Genomic DNA, 25,399 nt, shown 5'->3' with positions numbered 1-25,399 from the left:
TAATAATTCCATTTTTCGCTCTCTCGCCTTTATAAATCAAGTGGTATGGATTTAGCAAAGAGTGGGAATGCATTAGGCAATCCGGCATACGATTTAGACTAAGCAATTTTTTGATTGAATGCTGTGTGCGGGGCTCTGTAAAAAAACTTTTGCCTTCACGTGAAATTCCTAAAATATCGAATTGTTCAAAGCCACACAACCGTAAAATGTACGTGTAAAATTTTTGCAGTGCAAAAACATATTGAAAGTGCTCATAGAAAAGCCACTTTCTAAACTAAGCAGCTTTCTTGGTCAGTGTGATGGAATTTATATGGACTAACTTGCAATACTAGCTTAGCAACCTGTTTTTTTACTATTTTATATGGTAGGCAAAAATGCAAAATGTGCATGCTGTGCTGTATGTACATGCACCTGTGTGTGGCGGCTGGCCCAGGCTGTGCGTCTGGTGTCTCACAGGATCGCAAAGACTCCTATCCCCATAACACCGCCTCAGGGTGTGAAATAGCTAGAGCCGACTTGCCTCTACTGTGTCTGGCCAGCAGCAGCCACACAGCACACAGCACACCTGGAGAAAAGCCAGGAGAGCAGAAAAAGACAGAGAACTGGTATAGTGAAAAATGGTGATCTTGATCTTTTGAAATAAAAAGCTTGACATATAAAATACTAGTTTGACAAATACTAACCAAAACTAGAATAGGACATTATACTAACATTATATCATATCGTGTGACAGTGGATAGGTGTGAAAAAAAAAAAAAAAAAAAGTATGATAATAAACCTTTAAAAAAAATAGATACACTAACAAGTTTTTTGATATTTAAATTCTTTTAGGACAAAACATAACGTACCAACGCTTGGCCACAGCGTTATGGCGGTCTGTCCTGTAGTATCATGGATGCCATGGCATCATAACATCAGCGAGGACCTCCAAAACCCATTCTCATCCTCCACTGTCTGTTTCCCATCAACACAGAGTAATGAAGGGCTCTCTGAAAAAAAACACATAAACCTAAATCTGTATGTATCTCTGTCTTCATAAATTAGAGTTTAAGTCAGTCAAGGAATCTGAGCACACTAACTTGGAATAAATGAGGAATAGCGGACATATCATGGAAAACCCCAGGTAACATAAAAACTGCAGTACAGCTGCTTGAAAACTCATCTTTGCGATCATAGGAAGAGATTACAATTAAATCTATTAAATAGAAATCAGTAAGCTTGTAAGGTGTAATAATATAACAATGTACCTGTTTACTGTATTCTCATCAAAGAAAACAGTCTTGGTAGGGTGTTTTAAGAATTATTAGTTAGTAAAAATTGAAAAGTAATAAAAGAAATCCTATATGTGGAAAAAATAAAACTGCTTTCATAAAGATTAGGGAAAGGAACTTTTCAAGGAAAAACGAGATTTACTAAGCACCGAGCAATAAAACAAAACTCAAGTAGGGGGCAACAAAAACACATTTACCTTGACCTGACCCCTGAATTTGTGTCTGGTCTTGACCAATAGGATGCTCTCATTCTGTGGGGGCTCCTTGCGAGGGCGACACAAAAAAGGTGTTTGATGGACATGGGAATGTATGTTATTTCTGGTCTTGTGGGCTGTTCTGCAGCAGATTCTCAATGGCTGGAGACTTTACAGGCTGATCTCCACAGCCAGGGGAACAGCCTGGAAGTCATGGAAGTATAAGCCCAGAGTTCTATGCACAAACTCTACAGAGAGACAGATTTAGAAGCAGAAAAAACCCATTTAGAAACCTCCTTCAAACAACCTAAGAGCAGTTGTAATTTAGTTAAGACAGATGGTTTCAATCAGACCCGGACCCGGGAATTTCGGAAAAGTTTGTAGGTATGGAACATAATGCCCCAAAGGCTGCCTCACATATGAAATGGTACCGAAGTGTCAACGTTTTGTGTCGCTGGTTTATCCAAACCTCTGGCAATGCTTGGCCACAGGCCACTGACCAACGGTGTTCAGACGTTGCCTCAGCGGTGCCACCACAGCCAGAAAACCGGTCACGAAGAGGAAGCCTTGCTCTGTCCCAAGGACCAGTTACTCGTGGTCACGCGCGGCACACCATTTATTGATGGTGCCCGTCTTATCCATACACGAAACAGACCCAAAACCGCAGGAAACAGCCGGGAAGAGAGCTCACTACATACAAAAAACTATAACGTAAATTCCTGAAAGAAATGCGTGAACATGTTGTTCTAAAGTCTTATTCGTAACGGCATCCTATCACACTCTGGATATGAATACCAGGATAGTCATTGGAAGTAAAATAGAAAAAAGAATTGTTGTCAAATAATAGGATAATATATATTAATTATGAAAACTTATATTATAAATTTATATATGTAGTGTTTGCGTACCATGGCTTGATTTTTATACACCAGGAGTGATTTGTTGGTTCACTAAAAAATACAAACTGACCTAAAATTTAAAACCACAAAAAAAATTTATATAATTTTCATTACTTTAAATATAAGAAAAACGTTAACTGAAATAAACTATGATGTAAAATAACTAAAACAACTTAAAAAATCTGAATGAACATTATTTAGAAAAGACTTCTGTTGAAACTAATAAAACTATAACATGCAAACAGGAAAAACATAAAATACTAAACTTAACTTAAAATTAGAAAGATAAAAGAAAAATATAAATATGGAGTTGTAAAAGTAAGTATTACTAAAAACTGATTAAAAAAAATGTTATCTCACTGATGCTAACACTGGACACTAACAGCACTACCATTGAAAAGTTTGTGGGTCAGTAGGATTTTAAATGTACTAATTGTTTATGAGAAATAAAATGAGTAAATAAAGTTTTTGAAAAGAAGAAAATAAGGTTCGTCTCTTGCACCTGCTCACCAATGCTGCATTTATATGACCGAAACGGTTAAAAATAGTAATATGTGAAATATGACATAGAAATAACTCTTTTCTATTTTAGTAGATATTTTAAAAATATAATTTATTTCTGTGATGGGCATCAGCTTGAATATTTTCAACAGCCATTTCTCTAGCTTCGCAATGTCACATGATCCTCCAGAAATTCATTTTAACCATTATGCTGATGTGAAAGAAACTAATAATACGTACTTAAATCTTTATGGAAATCCATGATACATTTTTTTTTCAATAATTTTTGATGACATAGACGATTTGAAATCACTTATCTGTTTATTTAGCTAGTTAGGATAGTAACTACGCAATTGTAAAAATGTTTACTAGCCTGCTGAACATCAAAAAAATTAAAAAAAATAACTTAACCCAAAACTTCAAACATTAGTAAAAAAAAAACATAACCCAAAACCTTAAAAATTAAAAATTATACAAGTTGATACATTGTACAAAAATATCCAGCAACATTTCTACAGATCCCACTACTGCTACCAGGATGTCAGCCTAATAAATACAGACTCAAAAGAGGATGTCTGGTGAGCATTGCCCTTGTGGGGCCATCTCCAGAGGTTCTCTCCCTTTATGAGAATGCCATTCTGAGCTCCACCCCTGTGCCCACCATAACTAGCAGTGGGGGTCGCCAGACCCCAGGAGAGCAGGGACATGCGATGGACCAGAACCGTGATGGAGGCCTGGAACGCGAAGGCGAACTGAGGATCACCTTGTTTCGGGGGATGTTTTGGTTGTACACCCGGTGACAGATCATATTATTTAAAGAGACGTTTCCCTGTTTTTTTTACACAGGTCTTTCTGTACTAAGGGTTGCAAATTTACACATCATTTCTTGAAATTATTGTAACTCACAGGAAAATACTTTGACGACAACTTCAAAGTCCAGAAAGCCAAATGATCAGCCATGCAAACTACTGTCAGGCACGGAGATCACCACAGATGAACGGAACGAAAATAGCCACTCAGTTCTGTCCGCTAAGACTGCTGAATCGGTGGGACTGCAAGAGAAAACGGACATCCCAATTTCTAACACATGTGCATAATTAATAGCTTTTAGATCAAAGGTAGAGGAGAAACATGAATATGTACTGCCAAATATGTGACTGGATGTTATTAATTAAATGTTTTTATTCTCTTCTGTTCTCACAAGCACAGAGTAATTATACAAAAATCATTTTATTTATTTTATCTCTCTCTCTCTTATACTATCTCTCAAAAGCCTGTTTAGATGACAGTATGAATACATATTGAATAGATTATCTACTGTAGTAAAAATTAAACTGAAAAGTAAAAGTAAATGTGAAAGTAAACTTGCTTTTGTATGCATGTGCATGTATATTAAAAATGAAAAATTGCTGAGAAAATGAGAGTTCAAATAGTCTGATAGAAACATGCACAATAGTCCTCAAGTAATCCACATGACGCCATTAATTGATGTTTCTGTTCATGTTTAAAGTAATGTTTGTAATGGACTGTATGTTTAAAGTTTAAATGTCATGATGACGGGATTTATTTATTACAAAAACTAAAAACTTTTCCGCTTCATAAGATGGATGGGTGGGATTATTTGTGGTTTATGATGTTCTATCAGCTGTTTGGCCTCTCGTTCTGACAGTACTCATTCACTGCAGAGGAAGTGAGGGAATGCAAAAATTTCTCCAAATCTGTTCCGAAAAAATAAACAAAATCACCTATATCTTGGGATGTTTATAAATGTTCAGTGAACTATTTCCCATTTAAGGGTGTTCACACTTATGTCACTCTCACAAATTTGTCCAAAACACAAAATTACAATACAAATATCTATCTACTAAATTCATCACTTTCACTCATTCAAACCCATATAAAAGCTTTGTCAGCAATGAGAGTAGAGATGCTCTTCAATCTAAAAAACATTCTATATACTATATATTTCTTTAATTAAATCCAACCTTTGATATGATAAGAAGACTTTTTTAATGTAACATTCAATTTAATTGTAAGCTTGCCATAAAAAATCATGAACCCCCTGCAGTTCCCTCACAACCCCTGCTCTAAAAGGTATGTTTGTGCATAGGTGTGTGTGGGTGGTGTGTGTGTGTGTGTGTGTGTGTGGGTGTGTGTGTGTGTGTGTGTGTGTGTGTGTGTGTGTGTGTGTGTGTGTGTGTGTGTGTGTGTGTGTGTTTATGTTTGGTGCTCATGAGTAACCTTTGATGTCTGGGCCTCTTCTACTAGTTTAAACTATCTGGCCTGAGTGTGGTCTCTGCCCCTACATGTGTGGCTTCCAACCAGCAGTGCTCCATGAGCATTAATAGAGCCTGCAATCACACAACTGCCTGTTTTCTTAATGACCGGCATTGGCTCCCCTGGAATGACAAATTAGACATTCAGTTAGGACTTCAGATTCGTATCCATCAGGCAGCTTTGGACCTTTGGGCCAATAGATAATGCCAGTGTAACTAATGAACATGATAGATCCGAGGAAAAAGCAGAATAAGCCAAAGAGGAGTGTGAAAGCCCGAGAAACCACTCTAAATGAAAAAATGTAACTCTTCAATAAAGATGATTTGTGATTAAGATTAATTTTTTACTCTTTTTCCTATCCCAGCTTAAGATGGCACACTTTGCCTTGACAATGAAAACCAACATGACATTTTGCAGTCTTCCCCTTTTCAGGTAAAGCACTCGGAAATACCTAAAGTATTGTACTATGACACTATTACAAATGTAGACCAGATTTAACATCCTAAACCACACAAACCCCGCTGACTGCGTCAAAGTCTTAACCAGGGGATAAGGGAGCTCATACTGCCATAGACGTGCCTTCAATGACCTTGCCGTCAACAGGGAACTTCCCCCCTGGTGCCACCTTACCACGTCTCCTCTCTGCACCAGCTCCACAGAAACCCGCTCTTCTCTGACACATGACAGCAAACTGACAGTTAAGCCTTGAGCAACGCAGCACACACATCAATCAACACCTTCAGAGTTCTGAGGTTCTGATAGATCTAATGAAATTTTATTTATGCCAGGGTGCTCAATCCTGCCTCCTTTGAGAGCCGAAAAATTCTATGCAGAGCGTCAACAACTGAAGTGCCATCCCATCTGTTCAGTCTGCGCTAATGCCGTTTCTTGTGTATTTTTGTTTCTCTTTGCACTCTTAACAATTATTTGTACATGAGGTAAATTTGAAAAATATATATTTCTAGTTATATTGCATATATGAAGTCCGTTTTATTGTGGATGTTTGAAAGCAGCTTTACAAACTATTTAGCTGCAACGTAAAAATGTCTCAAATGACCTGTAACTTCCTCCTTATTTTATGTACAATTAATCACATATGATACTCCCACCTATTCAGGATTCAGTAGAGATTTTTTGAGATGATATCATTCTAATGTACCGCAAAAGTGACAGTAAAAGAACATTTGTAATAATCATTAAAAAAAGTTCCTTGAGCACAACATCAGCATATAGTCTGAGTATTGGAAATTGGTTTTACTAGTTTCACAATAATTACAGTTTTTCACTGTATTTTCTATCAAAAATAATATGCATGCCTTTGCAAAAAAAGAAGGACTTCTTCCAAAAACTATTAAAAACTTCTTTACTTTGTGTAAAAAAATATAGTGTAAATAATACTTTTGGCTTGTATTCGTTTTTCATTTATAAATAACATTTTTGAATCTCGTTTAAAAATGCAATGCTTAAATCTTGTTTCGATAATAATCAAAAATGTTGTAAAGGGATTTTTTATTATATTTGTAATTTGCTTGGAATATGCACATACAATGTACAATGTCCCCTAATATCTGGCAAGATGTCATTAGAAATAAGTGTCCTGGGAAAGTCAGAGCTGTTTTTGTCTCTGTGACAGCCCTCTGTACACAGAAAATAAGGAGGTCAGTGAGAAGTAGTGCTATTTTGGTCAGAAATGCTTTCTGCCATGTCCTGCCTGTCAATTATTTTGTGCATATCGCACAAAAGCAAAATCGAATTATTAGTTCACTATGAGCTTGTTGCGCACCCGCATGAAAATAGCTAGTTTCTAACTAAAAGCTCATATAATGACTTCTGTATAGGGTGAAGTGAACTCTGATGATGGTGTTTTCTCTGCCCAGGGACACTATAGTGGCATCTGTGGCTGACGTGAAGTAGACATCCGTTTAGCCAGAGCTCTGAGCTCAGTGTTTTGACTCTACAAGGACAAAATAAAAGCAAAAATCCAGTTTTTCTCATCCAGGCAAGACTTAAAAATGGCAAGCCCGCAGACACAGTTTGGCCTTATGAGCACTTGTTTTTTTGTTTACTAAGACGGCTGCCTCATTATTTGAAATTCATTGTTTTAATTGGCCGGTTTGTGGTACAGTAAAGGTTAAAATCTATTTTCAGATAAAACACCTCACCTTAATGGCCATACATAATAACCTTTATATACTTTAGCTACTAATATGTAGCTATGATTCTAACTTTTTTACTATAAAAGATGCTATACATACTTGAAACTATAAAAAAAACGTGTATTATCAAAGCCAAGTTGCTGTATATTTTGGTGGCTGTTATTGTTACAGTGTTCAGAGCAGCTTGAGGAAGCTCCTCGACCTTCAAAGAGCAATTCATATTTCAGGAATTTTTATAACCTATGATAGCTCTGTCACATGAGCATGTCAATGAATGCATGACAGAGAGATCACAGCAGCAGTCATACAGTAGGTAAACATCATGGTCATAAACCACTGCTTCTGCTTGTATGAACTAACTATTTCCATTATAATGATGCACAGTAGTGCTGTTGATATATTGCTTCTCACGCTTGCTATTAAATAGACTGTATGGGACATATCAAGATAGTGGATATTATAATATGCTATAATGTCTTCTTTCAAGAAAAAGCTGCACTGTTAATATTTCAAAATGCCTATTTACTCTACCATTAACATATTTAGGCTGATACACCATGATGTTTCCCTACTTTGATGTAAACTAATGGATAAAAAGTTTAAGCACTTGTAACATGTTTTCAAACATCAACCCAGATGTTGCTTTCACACTCTCAGTTATTGATAATGCATTTTAAAAAAAACTTATGTTCGAAAACTTCGTTTTGTCACGTGTCTTGACGAAAACTAATAAAAGAGAGGGAGACGGAGCTCATTGCGACTGCGCCATAAGCGCAGTTCCTACTGCATATTTTTGAGTATTTGTGTCGTTCTTTCCTTCGAGCGTAACATGCTCCAGCCGAGCGTCCTAGTGCGATGAAAACACAAAAAGCATCGGAGGAGTGTGTCAAAGAAAATGAGAGTCAGAGGACTCTGTTTGGCTCAAACTTCAATCATGGCTACGATCAGGCACTAGGAATTGGCAAAGATACATGTATGCAAGTGGTGGTCGCCAAGAACTATGGTACCACCATCCATGTAGGCGACACCATGTCTTAGCGACCCGTACGCTTGTATGTCCTGAATGAAATACGCAACCTACAAATCTGAATGATAATAACGGAGATCAAGAAAAAAAAGAGAGAAATATATATTATACAGTTAGTCGCGTGGTTTGTCATTCAAACTATTTGTATGCGTTCAATGGATCTAATTAGTACACAGTAAAAACATATTCTAATATAAAATAGCACAGTAAATGGACACTAAAATCTAAATCACTAAATATTAATCAATTGCAGATTCATTCTGGAATGAAACTAATGAGTCATTGAATCATTTACTCAACCAATTTTTGTACCAAGGCTTTGTGTGGAATGCATTTTTCCCTGGCAAACTGCTGTATTAAGGCACATGTATAATAATGCTATTCTTTGGAATGTTCTATTCATCAAAGAATCCTTAAAAAAAAAAAGTATCAGTGGTTTCCAAAAAATATGTTGCTTGAGCAGCAAATCAGCATATTAGAAGATTCTGAGGATCATATGACACTTAAGACTGGATAATGATGCCAAAAATTTTAGCTTTGGCATCACAGGAATAAATAAACATTGTATTCTTATATATTTATATTCTTCTTAATCATCTTTTTTTGTTTTTTTAGAAATTACATAACCTACTAATAAGCGATACTACACTAAATCCTACTTCAGAGTAACAAAAACTACCTGCATAAAACACATGAAAAAACGATTATTGTGCACACTGTAGTCTTTGAATATATTCTGTTGAAATTTTGTTATGAGAACCTTCTATGCCCACATAACTTAGGCAATTTATTAATGGAATGAGAAGACTCAACTTCTTCTATAACCGGAGTGAAGAGTACCTGAACAGGTGTGCCAAAGCAGGAGCGAAGGCCAAGTTAATGCGTGAGAGGAGACCATTTAGGATGTTTCTGGTCCACAGGCATGTGAGAACCACCATGTTCCTTGTGTTTGACTGCGTCATACCATTCCCATCATGTAACGGGTCATCAGACCCGTCACACCCGGGATCCCCAAAAGCACCAGGGCTGAACAGAAATGGAATGCTTCCATCTGTTGAGGGGTAATAGAGCAGTGTTACACCTCGTAACTATAGGTAATACAAATACTTACACTCACTCTCTGACACACAGCACACACACAGAAGTGGAGTGAGGTTACTATTTAAAAAAGATACTGCTGCCGGAATTTCCTGTTGGTGGTCTAGTGTGTTAGTTCAGTCCTGTCATTTTTTGGTTAAGCCACCCCACAACACCAAAACCCAAACCCTTGCAGAACAGAGAAAGAACAGATACATCAACCTGAACGAATAAGAAAAGCAACAATGATATTTAAAAACCTAATTAAACATTCATCCGATCTCTTAAACATATAAATATAATTTTTACCCTCCATGATTTCGGACGATATCTCTAGAGCCAATCAAATACCGGGTCAAACTTCACAATGAGCTTTGTTTGTCGCCAAAGCACGACAGAGGCTTCCAGTAGTATTCCCCTTTTGTCCTCATAAGTTTGCTTTCGATGTTATGGACACAGGAAGCACATGTCAACCGGTGGACAGGTAATGATGAATTATCGTGTGTCAAGACTGAAATCCCACAAGACTGAAACAAAGCTCATCAAACCATTTTTTTTGTTGAATTCTACTTTAGACCTTCATAAGGATTTCCATTTCAGCTCTCTTCCCACCGGGAAAGAGGACAAAAAACAAAATTAAAGGGTTCTCTTTTTTTTACTGGGGTGTTTTGTCTAATTCCCAATATATAAAAATGGCATTGCCTTATGTAGAGATCATGTATCTAAATACAGGCATGTGTCTCCTAAATACAGGGCAGTTTTCCAATTCAAGCAGTGCATTTTTTTACTTAAAAAAATAGCAAATTGTGTTGAATACCATGGTACTGGGGGAAAGAGAATTTGGCAGATTATACCTGGGATAAAAAAACCCATAGTAATAAATTTACTTATAATGTGGTGGTAAAGACCATTTTTGAGAAAACCTTAAAGTATTAATTACAAAAAGAGATGACCAATAGCACAGCACAAATACCAAAAAAAACGCGATAAGGACAGAACATATCACCTTATAAAATCCCTAAAGACAAGAAGAACAGTGCTTATTTTTTAGTTGTTTTTAGTAGTTACATAAACACCCACAAATGCATCCAGACACTCACAGAAAGATTCCAAGACACCATTCTGGACTGTATTCTCTTCCATCAACTTGAGGCACCAAACCCTAAGCGATGAGATGAGCTTGGACGATCTGTGCGGGGTCCAAAAGCCCTGGAACAAACTTCACCTCTGCCTTACCATGCCATCAGAGCAACAAAGTACTGCGAGATTTAATACAATAAAGAACAATACTCAACACATGAAAATCAAACCACGACCGCTCTGCTAACATATATGGACATTTGGATTATAAAAATGCTTGAGGGCTACTTAAAACATTACTTAATCCTGAATGCCATTTACCTTTGTTTTTCCAACAGATTTTTCTCAATGTTGGCTACACAGGAAAGCACAGGTCATCCCTGGTCACATGAATGGAAACATTTGTGTGTCTCTCTGTCCTCTGAGCCACAGGGGTTGTCTCTGGGTTTTCAAATGGATGAAGATTTGCGGATGTGTGGCTTTGTTTCAGATCTACTTGACACATGAACTGCCTTGATATAGAAACATCATAAACTCCAGAATCTTTTGAATGAGAGAAAAAAAAAACTGTGAAGACATTTTAGTGCTGAAACATAACTGAGGAATGCACCAGTTATATTTTTACAGTAATATGTTCTTTTTGGCTTCACGTTTATTCGGATCCACAGTTAAGAATTTTATGAACATTTTCGAACGAGCCGAGAGCGGCAGAGTGGTCTGCCGCGACCCAACTAGCCTCTTTTAACCGATTAACTCTCCCACACGTCCCCTTTTAAAAGGTTGCCATGTCTGGGTTTTGAGCCATATATCAAGACCACCACTTCATGTTATTCTAGAATGGCAAACCTGTGTGGTAACCAAGGAAACCATTTGTTGTAGAGCTGTGTGCTGGGAGGAGATTTTTGCGGGCCGCGCTTCCCCGGCCTGTTCCCCCCCCCAGAGGAGAAGCCCCAACTGTCATAGACAAGATAAAACGATTTTTTTGCCAATTTGGTGGAGCCATCTACTTGAGATTTAACAGTCAGGCGAAATATTAAAGCCCCGAGTTTTGTTGTTCCATAAGTAAAACATTAGTAAAAATAAAATACATTCTAAGGCAATTGTTTCAAAGAGTTTTCAATATAGCTATTTTGCTATTTTAGTAAGAACATTAAAGCCTGTTATGTGTTCACCTTCCTCAGACGTACATATAGAGTAGTCAGTTTTCATGTGGTCGACGCTCGCTGCGAGAAAGAATACTTCACTGTAGTGAGAGGGTATGTATTCTGAAAATATGTATTCACAAACCTTGAGTCCAGCCACGCTTCAAATCCCAGATCCTCAATTGCCGCCCGCAGTTCTTCCTGGACTAGTCAAAGCTTGTGGAGTCAAATGTTATAATTTCCCTTCTTTATAAAGCTGTAAGTTCACCGTTTATGGCACATAGCTCCAGCTCTCTGGGACACCATTTCCACTCTATGTACTTTGAAACACACGAGTTACATGGTCAATTCCTCTCTATTCGGATAGGGGACAGTCCTGGGGTGGAATACTGGCAGAATTCAATCTAGAATTCCAACCAGGAATGGAAACCATAAAATGCCCAGCGATGGAATCTCCTCTAATAGAGCCCTTAATCTGTCTCCAGGGTAAGCAGCGATGGGTTGAATCTAAGGTCCACACTTCCTTTTTTCCAGTGAAACAAAAACAGAGTTTTACACTTACCACTCCCGACAGGGTTTCTGTTAATGCTTCTTCACCACAGACCCACAATTGCATTCCTTCTACGCCTAACGTTACCTCAGACGCGCCCCGGCAGCCACCGAGGATGCCATTGAACCTCTGCAAGGCCAGAAGTGAAGCAGCCAAACCCCATATGCCCTCGATTATGTACTTTTTCCGCAAACCTCCTGGGTGTTTTTTTACCAATTCTTTTTATTTATTATCAGGTGGTTTAAACTCAGCTTAGAGGCGGTCTTTATCTCTGCCGAGACCATCGTGACTGAAGCAACACAAGACAGAACCACCTTCCAAGAACCTTCCAATCCGCCTCGTCATAGATTCGTACACATTAGTGACCTGTCCATTCCCTGCCCCGGAGATCTTCCACCTCACCCCGCTCCCTTGAACTGCGAGTGTTGGCCCCAATTTGCAATAAGTCCCATCGCGCGCCACAATTGGTTCATAGGCAGAGATTAATCAAACGCATGTTTTCAGGTGCCCAGTTTTTTTTTCCCGGAGAAACTTCCATCTCTTCCTAAACAAATAGAAAAAAAAAAAATAGCAATAAAATGATAAATGGGAGCATACTCCTTTGTGAAATTATACTGTAGCGTAACATCAATTTATTAACATATGCTACTACCTTCAATCAGTTTTATTCAACATTTATGGGTTAGTGGAACACACATAGGCACTGCAGGGAAAACCCAATACATCTGAGGGACTCAAAGAAGCCAACGTTGTCAACGCACACACAGAAAGTATAGCACATCTTTTTCCCATTACACAGCATCCATGAGCAGATTCGTAAACAGGTTTGTACCCCCTGAAACAGTCACAAAGAACTTGGAATGTACTCCTGCTATTTTAATACTAATGACTTTTGCACTATTAAGTGTTGATCACTTTGGATTCCAAAGAAGAATTTTTTATTTGCTTCTTTAACTTTACATTAGTGTTTAGACCACTTACTATCTCATATTAACCAGGGCTTTACTTAAAGCGCTAAATGTTTTCCTTTGGCCAGAATAATCACAACACGTTTTACAGTGGCAATTATTGTTTGTCCATTCATTTTTTACTTGCAAGTAGGATTTATATCAATGTCATTGAATGTTGATATGCAACCTGACTAAAAGATATCGATTTAAAAAGGTCCTTTAGTTAATGCCTCATTCAAATAGGTATCTACCTCTGTGTGTGTGTGTGTGGTGTGTGTGTGTTGTGTGTGGTGTGTTGTGTTGTGTAAACTAGATTAATCCACACCCTGGCATTACATATAAAAGACAAAAATGGCATATATTTTATCCACTTGACTGGTTCAACAAAAAAAAAAATTTTTTGGTGATTAAGTCAGGAATTTTAATGTTTGTAAAGAAGTCACTTATGTCTTATCAAGTCGCCCTGTGTTTTTATTTGTCAAACCTACAGAAAAAAACTTAAATAAAGTTTTTTCTGATTTTCAATATAGTTTAAATATATTTAATATCACTGTGGAGCAAAGATGATTTTTTTTTATAAAAACCTTATGCCAGCCTTCAGTGTCCACAATGATGCCTTCAGCAATCATTATAATAATGCTGATTTAGTGCACTATTGGAAACGTTTGTGCTTTGCTTGAATATGTTTTTCAACATGTCAGAATCGGATCAGAATAAGCCTTGTGTGATAACTTTCGTGGGATGTCTTTGCTTAACACAAAGAAAAGCTTGTTATTACAAATTGCAATATTTTCTAGCAACATGAGTCGATTAATCATCATATTTTTTTATTATTGTTATCACATTGTCGGTTATTAAAAGTTTAAATTTCTTCGGGGGAACAAAGAAGAAAGAAATGTACTTGGGGAGGGCAAACGTTGTTGAAACGGTGGGGTGTATCATACATAAGATTACTATTTTGAATAAAATGCTGTGTTTCTTTTTTAACTTTTTGTTTCTACCATCACAAAAACCATCTAGGCGTTTCACTATACAAGGACCCAAAATAACAAGACATTGTACTTCTAGAGCACTACTGACATTTTTTTTAGCATAAATGAAATTCATGAAAGGTGTTAGCTTACGTACATCAAAATTTCCCTGGACAATGTCTGTATTACAGTATAATACAGGAATAGTAATTGTGGTAGAATGCAACAAACACAATATTATTATTCTTCTTATTATTATTAATTATTAGTTGTTTTTTACTTTTACATCTCCTTATTGTGAACCACAATTTCTATCTTAATCGAAAATTGTCCCTGCGTCCTGTTCAAATGGTTTATAATTTCCAAACTAACCTTATTTGGTCCCCATCTTTACTGTTTGTTGAGAAAGGACCAACGCACCGGTCCGGCCCGCATCCGGTCCTTCCATGCAGAGCTTCTCCACCCACTGACTGTTCCCAGTTCTCAGGCGACGTTGAGATCAACTTGGCCACAGATTACTAAAATGACTGAGTTTAACGCTTTGTTACCCGGTTTTGGGTCCACTAGACCCCACAACCTTGAGTTTTTAGAGTTACCCTTCCTAGCCCAACAATCTAAAACTAAAAATCTCTAGTTTCGTGGAAATATCGCTGGTGGTGAAGTGAAAGAAACTGTCCCGTTGCGTGACGAGTCCGCCGCGCATTTTAAATCTCCGCAAGGTGTTGCGCTCCGCGTGGTCAATCTGGCCGCGGTGGGATTTTTTGCACTCGTCAACCGCCCGGGCACAAACTTTTTTCCGCATCAAATTAATATGTCCATGATTAGACTGAAAATGAGTGTTTTACCGGATCGCAAAAACTTAAAACAATAACGGTTATAAAATCAGCTCGAGCAAAGCACACGGCTATAATGACTTCTTCTTCCTCTGAGTTTCCAGTGTAAATTCATCTCAGTCAGGCTTCCAAAAAAATACAAAAAAAAAAAAAAAAAAAAACCTTTACACTGGACCCCCCAATTGGCCAGACGAGGGACAACCCACTTGAAACCTTGAAACTAAATGAGACCAATTAAAAATCTAAATCATGATCAGATTTAGCCCTACCTTATATTTAAAAATAACATGGTAGCCAAGTCCTACTTTATTTTTGCTTTGCTTTTCTTCTTCCCCCCCCCCCCCAACAAAATCCCATGGGGCACAACCCAATAGGCATATTATTGTAAAGGGGTAATAGTTGATAATTTGTATCAATATAAAAATAGGCTACTTTTTGAAATATATAGGCAGGCTTCAACGTTTAAGTGAATACTAACTTAAATTAATTCAGTTTATTTCAGTCATTTTGGATCTGCAAACATTAGCCTACAGAAATATTTCACAAATTAATCTGCATTGTGATTGGGATCAGTTAGTGTGTTTATATAGTCTACTGTTAGTATCATTCCCACAAATCTATTCCCTACAAATAGGCATAACCTGTAGAATGGACATGTCTTTTGGAGGTTGTTTCTTCATTTTGCCAAACCTAACCATGTTTTTGGGGCCTTATCACCCCTTGGCTTTTTCTAAAAACAAAAGGGGCTTTTTTATTACCCCAAATGACTACCCCATTCATCTATAGGGACTTATAAGTGGTCCTTTCTATTTGATGGGACCGGCCTATCTGATTAATCCTAGATTTGACATAGATACATCTGTATACATCCTAAAATTGGTTTTCAAAGTTGGCCTCGATGAAATTATCCTTTAGACCATAATGGGCCATTCTGTAGAGTAACCAACTGTGTGTAGTGGGAAAGTGCTTAAGTTTTTTTAGTGGGTGTTTTTTAAGAGAACAAAACATCAAGCTTGTAATGCTGTTGGCAGCGACATCATTATAGCGATCAGTACAGCACGGTAATATTGAAGCAGAATAACAAAGTGCCACCAGCGACGACGAAGTGAAAAAACTATTTAGACATGATGCAGGTGTAGTAGTTTGTGTTTTCCACTAGGGCGCATGCGTGCAAAGCTTTAACTACCCACCGAAGAGTTGGACATGCTCATTTACAGCAGCGTTGTTGACACGACCCCTGATTCAACAGCATTAATACGGTAAATAAAAGTCCTGTATGTAATTCCTTAAAGTTTTTTTAGAGTACTATGTAAAGCAGACATGCCACTTGGTAAGCTATATGAATAGTGGTAATCTACAGAGTGTGTGATACCATGTTATGTATAATCTGATACCAATTTCTGGTGATAAACAAAACACCACTGTAATTTTTGTAAAGTGTTCTCAGAGTGTGTCTGTTAGGGTTTAAACAAGAATTTAACCAGTAACTCTGACACTAAGAAACATTGTGAAACCTACAGTATTTCAGGCTCTAGGGGTTGTCCTTTTTAAATCTAGAGATTCAGTACTCTGCCAGATCTTACCCATACGGTACACCAGGAGGATCTTCATATATTGCCTTCAGAGAAGCACACGTTCATGATGTTGCTTTGTTTCAATAAACAGCAGATAGTCTGACCTCTTACATCACAGTCACATGACTGTCATGAACTTTCAATTGTCTTTAATTACCAATGACATCAGCATCCACAGAAAAACCACTACAATGCCAAAATGCAACCTACCTGCTGGGCACAAGCACTGGTTTTTACCTACATATGGAAAGGAATATAATTATGCAGTCATTTAAAAAAATCTGGCCAGATATGTCAAACTATTTTGTCTCTAAGGTTAATGACACAAGTCACACAACCCCTAGAACCGCCTTGCTATGGCCTAGAAAATCTGCTGAGAACAAAATGGTTTTGTTGCATGTCTGGCAGGACCTAAAAGTCAAATAGTTTTTAGACACTTTAATTTAACAGTCCTCAGTGTCCTAAGTTTTGGTCTGTTAATGGCCACCCATTGGTCTGCATTTGCATTTTTCAATATTTCAGAATGGCATGTAATGATTCATGAGTGGAAATATGGTTTGCTAAAAGTTTTCATTGCCCATAGTCCCCCCCCCCCCCATCCATTTTAAACAGACCATAAAATCCATATGTCTATAAAGAAAGCAACAAAAATCTTCCCTTGTAAGACGTTGTATTTAAGTCTACCCAGATATTATATACAGGTCTTCACAATACAATCTATAATATTAATAAATTAATTGCACATGAAACTATTCTCTCTCTGCTGATGCAAGATAAATTGCAATATATATATATATTATATATATATACTATATATATATATATAATATATATATATATATATATATATATATATATATAATATTTTGGCATCAGTTCAGAAGGATAATCTTCTGTCATCATTTAGTCACAATACATCATAGCATTTCCAGATGTATGAACTTTCCTTAATCAGATATAAATCAAAACAGAATTTAGCAAAATAAACCATCTCTGAGAGCCCATATAATGCAAGTGTGGACAGGACTTTAAGCTGTAATCAGTGGAGGAATCAATGGTCTTATGAAAATATAAACAATAGGTGTGTGAGAAAAAATGATAAATATGTTTTAAACTGTCTTAAACTATAAACCATCACTTCTGGCAAATATGAGTTCACACCTTGTGTAATGCATTATGTAATGAACGTTGCGAAACTCACTCGAAAAGTGATGTGGAAGCACAGAAGACTGTCACTTCTGTGTGACTTTCACAACATGCTAATGTTCATGCCGACAGTTGGTCAGAAGTGAAGTTTGAAGTTTAAAAAGACTGATTTATCAACTAAGTTTTGTGTTTGCTTTTTGCATGATTTTTGAAGCATCTTATTCACTTGCATTATATGGACTCTCTCAAATGATGATAGATTTTTCATTTTTCTGTGGGAGTATCCCCTCTAATTCATAAAAGTGGTGCTTCCCCTATTTTTCATGAGATATTTGTGTAAATAATCAGTCTATAGCATGTATGTTACAAATCTTGTAGCACAAAATAAACATAATGTGGTGATTTGAGTCCCACAAAGAGAGTGTAGTTTGTAAAACATTATTTGCTTTATTAAAAGCATCTGTCTTCTCTTTTGGCGGTGAGCCCGTAGGTAGTCTGATCTGCTGACTGTGCTGTGCTGCACAGGTGGGTACACATAAAAATAAAAGGACTTTCCATTTTTCAAGCTTTTACACCTACAAAGAGACGGTCTCTAAGGTCTGTTGACGTGAACCATAATTAAAAACCCTCTGGAGTCTCACAAATGGCTTACTACCTCTTTCCCATTCCTGCTTGTTTTCCAGGTTTTGTGTGTTTCCAGAGTTTGGTCTGTCTGTGTTGGGAGAAGCTCCCCAGACCCGGCGTGCCCTCTGCCCTTCTCTTTAATGAGTTCCTCCCACCTTCAGGGGAAGCCCAGAGGAGCTGTACGCCAGAGGAGGGGATGGTGTTGACCCAGTATCAGCTGCAGAGGCCTCCTCTCCTCACCGGTAGCGGCATCGCAGGTACCGGGGCAAAAAAAGCAGCACGGTAAGTCTTATTGAAGAGCGTGTAGATGAAAGGGTTGACCGCTGATGACAGATAACCCACCCAAACAAACACATTCATGTTTACAGTCCCCCCCACTAAATCTCATCACATGCCGAAACCCACACACCACGGGCCCTCGCCATCACGGTGTTGTCACGAAAAATGGACACCACATGATCACAAAGAAGAAGGAAGACCACACCTAGCCACTTTAGATGCCTTCTGCTCATTGTTGATGGGACTGTATGGAGCGACGGCCGGACCCTCTGGAAGCCCCATCGCGACAGAGAGACGAGACGCGAGAAGAGACGCTCAGAGGACAGTGAGCCATCGTGGGAGGAAGTCCAATAGTGGATGACCATTTTTGGCCGCATGCATGAGGTTGGTCACAGGGCAACAAAGTCGCTTCACTTATGAAGAGCAACTGATGGTGAGATGTAGGTGACAACCATGATGATGAGCGGGGGGATGATAGAACGCCACAAACAGAGCCAATCAAAACGAAATTGTTTGTCCGTCCGTTGGCAGCTTTCATTCCCGGACGACTTTGGTGTGGTCCGTGCAGGCCGAGGACTGGGACAGGCATGGAGATAACTTGAGACCAGATGGAGACAAAAATCAGAGTGAGAAGATAGCTTGGAGCTATGATTTGGGCATGCCAGTGCTAATAGATGAAGTCTCAGTTGTTTAGCATTTCAGAATTTGAGCTGGAAAGCAATTTCCTTTCTCGTGCATCTAGAAACTTACCCACAGAGATGGTCCAGGCTGCTATAATTTTGACACGGGCTCTGGTTAGAGAGTTCGAGCGGCTGTGGTGGAATTGGGGTTACGGATGGCGATGTATTCGGTCCAGAGAGATGGTAACAAAGGGTTGCATGATGGAGGCGGACTGGAAGAAGAGAAACATTTCCGGTAGATCCAGATTGGACATAGGGCCCAGGGAAGGGGCCAGGTGTAACCTAACATATCAAAGACACAAAAAGTGTCACATTCTTGTACAAGTATGTTACTTGTGTGTTTTTGGTTACAGTCAGAGAATGTTTTCTTTTTTTTAAATATTTATATTTATATATAGGCTACATTTTATATACAGTTCTATAATATTAAATATTTTTCTGGAATTCCATGGAGCAATGTAAGCAAGGAAAAGTCGTTCACACTGTCAAAACCACATATAAAGATTTTGTGACATTTTTACAGTTTTAGAAATAACTGTTGTATATTTATATGTTAATACAGTATATTTTTTTTCTAATGTAATTTATTCCACTGATGGCAAAGCTGAGTTGACAGGAAGTCACAGTGAACAGCAGCAAAATGGTAATGAAAAATTTTCAATCAGTTTTTTGTAAAGTGTGGGTTTTGGCCAACAAAAGTGGACCTCAGAGAAAATCATATATAATAGAAATGTATTATATATAACCTTGTTAAATGGAATTTTGCATTATAACAGAAGCAATGTCTGTAATGTTTAAGAATTACTGACACAAAACTGTTCTACACCCTTAAAAATAAAGATTCTTTATTAATGGTTCCATGCAGAACCTTTCCATTGCACAAAAGGTTCTTTAGATTATTGTTTACTGATTGGTTCTTTTGGGAACCCAAAATTGTTTTACATGGCCATTAACCGCTTTTTGGAGTGTAATACATCATGTTAATCTGAACTTTCAATCTTTTCCGCTTCTTTATGTTTCAGTATCATCAATAATAATGTATCTTGAATAAAGTGGATACCCATTAGTCTTGGCAAAACAAAGTGTTGTATTTCACAAGCTTCAGCTTTATATTTTTGCTGAATCACAAAGAAACAGATATGTTTTCGAAGGCGCTGTGTCTCAGTATTTGATTCCTTTTGGGTCTGAACCCAAAGGAATGTGAGTGCATGAGAGAGTAGAAGACTCTCGGGTGCAGACACAGACAGTGGTAATCATCAGCAGCATCCTTCACACTCATTGGTGTGCTTCGAACTGGAAAGTCAACAGAATCTCCCAGAATCTCACAACTGGTACAGATAAAATATAGAGAGCTGTTTCTTAGTGCTTGGAGCGTTATCTAGGTATCACAACCCTGTTTTTCACATAGGAGTCTATATAAATTACTCTTACTCAGTTATATAATAACATTACATCATAGATGTGGGAATAAAAACGCTTCGAGGGAGCAAAAGATGATACCAGTACTGTGGTCACTCAAAATGAAAGTTTCTGTGTTGCGTGATTGCATGTTTTGATTTAAAAACAATGTTTTTTGCCTTTTGGTGGGACTTTGTTTTGGTCCTAGGTTTTTCATGGACAATTCTGAGCTCTAAATGGACAAACTCCACTAATAAAAGAAGGAGAAGAGGAGTTAAATAAATTTAGTTCCTGCGTTTTCGTAATTCTGTCTGTACCGGTCATTTAGGTAAGGCCAGCGTCATAAACACCAACAACACGTATCTCTGATAGAACCAGAAGGTGGCATGTTTTATATTCTCGCTTGGTTCCAAACTATTCAGGGACATCAAAATAGAGAAGTCATAACACCGTTTGTGATGCACAAACACCAGAGTAGGAACCAATCACAGCATCGTTACTGCATAATTAAATTCCTCATCAGAGCGCTTTAAGTAGTAGGAAAGTAGGGATTTCCTGCTCCCCATGCTTTAGTACAAGCAGGCTAATTTAGGCCTACACCAGACGTCCCAACACACACTCATTATGCGCCGAAATAAATCACCTTCCAGCTCTAGGTTATGGAGGCCTACTGTATATTGTGTTTCAGGAAAAAGGGGGAAATGGCGAGGGTATCCATTTTCACAGATGATGACAGAACTGTTAGCGACGCGAGACAAAAACGTTTGACCGTTTACGGAAAAAGGTGGACAGTCTACCTGTTTGAACGGGAAGAAATTCCACTGGAGGCGTCTGACGAGTGCTGCATTCCAGTAAAAAGAGCTCAAATAAAAAATCCTGGGAATGACCCCAGACGCAGATTAAAAGGAAAGTTCTAACTTGCTGAACACATTTTCATGTCTATACGACAGCAGATGTGGCAGATAGATGACAAGAACCACAGAAAAGCACACAATAAGGTATTATCTGTCGTAGGTAACGTCAGGTTGGTGATTATGTCCGAAAATAATTATGAACTTTTCCCCCTAGTGGTTGTGCAAACAAAGAAAATATTGACATTTACAGTCAAAAAAGACTTACAATGACAGGGTCATTAGGTCAAGAGGATAAATGTTTATCGGCTGAATTGACTCTACCCAAAAAAACAAACAAAAAAAAAAAACGTATATGAAGTAAAAGTTACTGAAATCAGAGCTTTTTAAGACTTTTATGCTGGTCAAGGGACTAATCAATAAACTTGGTGTAACACATAAAAATATAAAGATATCTGTCATATATTTTCACATACTAGATCGACTCATTATTTAATTCACGAAAACTATAGGGTTTTTCTTTGGTTGAATAGTCCTGATTAATTTCCAAGAGCAAAAGAGGAGATATAATATCAAAACAAGTATTTGGTAAAATATTTAATTAAAAAAGGTTACACATAACTTTGACAGCCCTAATAACCTTCGTTTCACGCTTCGGTCCTTAGCACCACCTTGTGGGCCCCCATGGGGGTCCCGGGGTCCCCAGTTTCCGTGATGGTTCTCATTGTAAACCACCTGGTGTCCTTGTTCATATCATGCGTATGTTTACAATGTTTTTATGGCCTTAACAAGCTATGATGGAAGTTGGAAAGACTGCATATTTATATTCCCTTATATAGAAGACTCGCGTTATTATCACTATAGAGGCTTTCGTCATTGCGTAGTTCTAGGAAACTAGCCACAGCAGGGTCATGTCCTCCAAGGTATTCGGCCTGAAAACTAACAATAAAATTTCAATTTTCTACCTATTAGATTGTGTTTTTTATAGGGTCTAACACTTCTCCAACCCTAAATCTACCCCTTACAATAATATGAATTTACAATAAATTCTACAGTGTGACATAACTGACAACTATATTATGTGCAATGTGCCCATGCCGCAAAAAGATGCCAGTCTGTATCCCTTCTAAAATAAACCTTAAACCCCACTAGCATTAACACAAAGCGACGTCGGTTATTCCCACCCATTAACAAAGATGTCAGCAACCAGGTGAATGGCGGATTGTGGCCGTGATCTTGAGCTGTTTTTGTTGTGTGTCGTGGGTTTCGTAATCAACGTTTTTTCAGAGCTGGAATGTAAACGCACAATTTGTGTGATTAAAAGAGCATAAAAATCTGAATTGATTCTTTGTTATCATCAAGGCTTCGAGAAAGTACACAAACCCTGCAGAACAACAGGAAATGGATGCCGTTATTGCTGTTTTTTGAAAAAAATGTATATGGCTTTTATAAAAATGGTGGTTTTAGTCCATGGCTGTTTCTAATGCGTTTGCCAATCAGCATACACTTAGATCACTGATAGTTCCTATAGACAACTGTTTAGACCCTTATCCGAAGGTAGGAGCTAATTTAGTTCCCCCCAAAGACTGAAGTTCGTGGTAGAACTAAAACTGTTCGTAGTTCCTGGCGGTTCCTAGTTTTTGAGTGCGACACAAACCAAAAAGCGGCAACTTCCGCCAGATAGTTCTAGTGAATATGAACAGGTTCCTCCAGTGCAAAAACCCCAATTAGCATGATGTTCATGGTGTTGAGGCTGGATAAATTCGCAAAACTATGTATTTTAACAGCTACGTTGGTGAAATGCCTTGCCCCGCCATAGACTGTGGCCATTGTGTTGTACTGTAAATGTAATGCATGTATGATGAATACATATGTAAAAATAAGTAAAGAAAACCTGCACTCATAGAGGATTGTCACCATGGCTACTGGCATTACAAGGATATCCCATAAGCATTTCCTGTAATTGCTAAAGAACCTCAAGAAGTAAGTTAGTGGGCATTCTGGTAACTTTTCTCCGTTCCAAGGCTCACCGCCATGATGACCAGGATGTTACGGGCCCATCAAGGCCGTAATAATTACACACCAAGAGAAAGCAAAAGTGGCCACCCAGTTCTTGCTGGGACAAGATGCTCAGCGGTCAAAGGGTCTGACCGTTATTCTTCTGTCTTCACTACCATTGCAATCCCTAGAGTTTTCAGAACCGCATTACCCTGAGCAGACACCTTCTGCTCCATGAGCCATGTTCGCGCGCTGACTTTTGTCTTTTGAAATCTCAGTTGATATCCCGGAGGACCTGAGTTCAGCAGTTGTGACCCATTTCAGGGGCCATTAACAGACGTTTTTTTTCAAACACAACATCAATTAATTTGTGGAACCCATAGTCCATATGAAGCATTGGCACTCCAATTCTGCGCAACCCAAAATGTTCCAGTTTGAGATCCCCCCGAAAAACATGTTCAACAGTCACCTTCAAGAGCCTTACGTTTTCCCCGATCCTGTTGATGGTTGTTGTACAAACGGATGCTTAAGGCTCCTTTGAGCAGATGGATTGTAATTCAGCATAGAGGAGGCAACTTTACAGCTGCATTTACAATAAGAGAAAAAGAAAGAACGAGAGCACATGAGAGACTGGAACACACTGATGTCTCATCCTTGCATGCTCACAGCTGCCCTGGTTTAAACAAAACATCACATAACACACAAAACATGCAACCTTATGCATTGCTTCGTTCCCATATCAACGCATTTTAAAAAATGTTAAGTCTAGTGGCTTCAGCAACAAGACTCATTCAACAGTGTAGAACATCAAACTCTGTTTATGTTTGTGTTTATATACATTACCGCTTATCTGGAAGAGTTTTTCTGTTTCCAGTCACTCCGAACAACCAGAGCTGGAGAATGAGCGACTGATGATGCATGCCTCTCACATCAAACCCATGATGTGGTCCTGTTCCATTCATCCTTTCTCTTCTCCTTTCAGCACTTCATTCTCTTATCTCCCTCCCTTCCTACCTCGCTCGCCCCCCCTCTCCTTCTCTCTCTCTCTTTGCAGATAGTTCTCTTCCAGCTGTTAACTAAAGCCAGTCATGTTTGAGCTCCCTCCCAGAAAGACTTGCCTCTGAGTGGTCCCTTTGGTGCTTGTCAGCTACAACAAAGACATATGAACCTTTTTATTCCCACCCACACCATTACACAGATATTCAAATAAGCACCTCAGGCAGGAAACTGAAAGGGGATCTGATTCAAGGAAATACAGGAAATATTAAAAATTAAAAAGAAAAAACAAGAAATACAGGAAATATAACAAATTTATAACAATATTTAGTGAACAAAACAGGTATAAAGCTCCGCTAGCCATGAGGAAATTTCCAGAAGGGGCTATTAAACAACAACAGATACAAGTGTTTTTACAACCATGCAAATGGCAGGTAGACCATCAAAGGGGTGATTTACACCACAAAAGTTTTAATTCTGTTATCATTTACCCCTCATGTTGTGCTAGACTTGTATTGTATTTATTTCATAGGTGAAAAAAAAAGATGAAAAAAGGGTCTCTATTTTTTGAAAGTCCATTGGTTGTTTGGGACCTCAGAAATTCTTAATCACAATATTTTTTGTGTGTGTGTTTTTGGGGCAGAAGAAAGAAACTAAATGAGATTGAGCAAATACTGACAGAAAGATTATTTTTGAGTGAAGTAATTTCTAAAAGAGAAATAGTTCCAGAAACATCATTAGCATTGAACGTAATGGTCAAACATTATTTGAAACAGCACCAATTTACACATATGATGTAATATTTATGAACAAAAAAAATGTATTTCAGTCAGACAAAGGTTCTGGAGTAGATTAGCAATTACCACCTAGCATCAGGATTTGGATTGGATTAAAAACTGCATCTGTGATAAAATTGATTTAGCCC

The 25,399-nt window shown here is 38.0% G+C and overlaps 1 pseudogene; it reads right to left on the bottom strand.

Annotated features, from left to right (window-relative positions):
* Window positions 1-5,701: 5,701 nt before the first annotated feature.
* LOC122144253 lies at window positions 5,702-24,440 on the bottom strand (annotated as a pseudogene).
* Window positions 24,441-25,399: the final 959 nt, after the last annotated feature.

Source organism: Cyprinus carpio, unplaced genomic scaffold, assembly GCF_018340385.1.
Source record: "Cyprinus carpio isolate SPL01 unplaced genomic scaffold, ASM1834038v1 S000006625, whole genome shotgun sequence".
Classification (NCBI taxonomy): Eukaryota; Metazoa; Chordata; class Actinopteri; order Cypriniformes; family Cyprinidae; genus Cyprinus; species Cyprinus carpio.
Note: the sequence above shows the minus strand (reverse complement) of the source record. Positions and strands in the feature narration are given on the sequence as shown.